Here is a 2,289-nt window from a genome sequence, read left to right as displayed (position 1 = left end):
TAGGTTTTAGGACTTAACAGGTAAAAACTTTTAAGAAAATTGAAATTAGCAACATTTTACTTTTATTCACCAGTTTTGTTTTTAATACACTTCACTCCCTCTAAGGGACAACATTTACATGTTTAGTAATATTTTTCTCATACTAACTGGCCATCACATGCCCATAAAAGATTTGTAAACCAGATGCAGCTGAGCTAATTTAAACCTACAAAAATGAAAGATTTTCAGTAAAAAAGAATCCTTAAAAGCCAGATTAATTTAATAAAACAAAGAAAATGAAAATAATCTAAGACATTAAATAGCTTTAGTCTTATGTTTAGAAAGACACTAAACAGCAAAACAGATGCTTTCAGACAATGCACCAACCTATTACATTTACAATGCAATTATAAACTTGATCACTGTTATATGCATAACAATTATGAACAAAAGTTACTTAAACCGATAACTGTTTTTGTTAATTTCCATAGAAAACCTGGTAAGTGAAATGAATAAAGTCCAAAATCAAGAATCAGTGGAATGGTTCCAAGCAGTTGCAAGCTGTATTAATATTAAAGCAAACACAAAAGCCCAATACCATACAATTCTGAAAGAACAAGTGCAGGAACAGTGTTTTCCACAAATAAAGCACACACATACAAAAGAGATGCATTTCAGAAAAAAAGGAGTTTCCCCCCCCCAAAAGTCAAAATGTAAAAGCATAAGAAAAAATATAATCAACATGTATACTATAACTTTTTCTTAGTTTCCATCAGTGGCAGATGAAGGCATTTTGTTTTTCAGAACAACTAAACTCTGAGTATCTACAACTTAACAAAATATATTAGTTCTGAATTATTTCATGATTAAAGTAACAATATGCAGGAAACGTATACATGAAACGCTAAAATTAATTAAAATGCATTAACTGTGTAACAGCAGAGATGTGTAAATAAAAAGGTTCCATAACAATGCATATTCACATTACAGAGTATGAAATTAATTCAAGTCCAAGCAATAATTTACCTCAAATTAATTTTCTTCCACATCACAAATACTTTTTTATATAAATGTTCAGCAATCACCAGTATTTCTTTGCTGATCTGGCAGATTGCACATCTGCTTGGACACTTTCTAGAACACAAGTCCATAAATTGTCAATGAAGTCAATACATCTTTTCGCAAAATAAAGTAGGTCTTCTTTTTAAATATTCTTTATTTCCATAACCAAGAACAAAAAGATTAAACAAATACAAAAATCCTTGTAGAAAAAGATTTATTTTAAAAAATTTACACAATTGTGTTTCACTTTTTATCACAATATACCTCAAAAACATGACTTCACAACAAAGAAAAATATACAGCACACTGTTGGCTGCTTTATAAGCATAGTGTTTGCAATAAGGAAATAAAAGTATTATATTAAAATTAAAAAATTAAGTGCACAAATAAACAAAGACTTGAGTGAAACATACAAGGCCAAACGAAACACAAAAATGACAAAAAAAAGTCAGTCTAGTCTAAAAACCTCCTTTGAGGATCTTCTGCATGATGTGAAATACTGCTCCTTCACCTAAAAAAAAAGAGCAATAATAAAAAAACCTGTTAATAAGAATTTAAAACAAAATGGTTTGTACACTCAAAATATATACTATAAAGGACCCCCAAAGATACTCATTTATGCAAATGTATAATTATATTTTTATATAAATAAATAAATATATATATATATGTATATACAGAAAGTACAATTAGGCTTAAAAACAGAATAGTCCATAAGCTAGAAATCTTAAAAGTGCAATGAATAACACAAGTGCTAAATGTGTAAAAGAACAAAAACAAAACAAAAAAAAGACAAAACAAAAAGAAAACACAATAAATTACAGTATCTTCTGATTTTTATTTTAATCAAACTATAACAACCGACATGTTCTATTTTCTAAATAATATGTTTTCTTGTACCACTTAATTAGGTCACTTAATTATGTGTATCTTATTTAAAGAATTAAAAATGTTTACAGAACATGAGAAAAAAATAATGCAATAAATCTAATCGGTATTAGAAATATCAAATACAGAGAATCTCTTTAAATTAATGTAGTGAAATCAATGCACAAAACATGTTTCAGCTTATGGACTACTCCATGAAATTACTGCTACAAGGGCTATAAAAACAAGAAAGGCAAGCATTACAAATAGATTAGAAATAAAATATATTAAGACACTGGAAAATCCAGAGAAAGCTGTATCCTTAGAAGAATAAACAGTTATTTTTTTTCAGTAAGCTGTCGTATTTAACCATTACATGGG

The 2,289-nt window shown here is 28.0% G+C and overlaps 1 protein-coding gene across 4 annotated transcripts in view; it reads right to left on the bottom strand.

Moving 5' to 3' along the window:
* Window positions 1-1,238: 1,238 nt before the first annotated feature.
* hnrnpd (heterogeneous nuclear ribonucleoprotein D) overlaps window positions 1,239-2,289 on the bottom strand; it is a 15,930-nt gene continuing 14,879 nt past the window's right edge. For all 4 annotated transcript variants that reach the window (XR_007935397.1, XR_003716747.2, XM_028805385.2 and 1 more), the window contains one exon: window positions 1,239-1,552. The gene's annotated coding sequence lies outside the window, so the exon portion shown is untranslated. The remainder of the gene's footprint in view (window positions 1,553-2,289) is intronic.

The sequence above is a fragment of the Erpetoichthys calabaricus genome, chromosome 7 (assembly GCF_900747795.2).
Source record: "Erpetoichthys calabaricus chromosome 7, fErpCal1.3, whole genome shotgun sequence".
NCBI classification, from domain to species: domain Eukaryota; kingdom Metazoa; phylum Chordata; class Cladistia; order Polypteriformes; family Polypteridae; genus Erpetoichthys; species Erpetoichthys calabaricus.
This window is presented reverse-complemented; position numbering and strand designations above follow the sequence as displayed.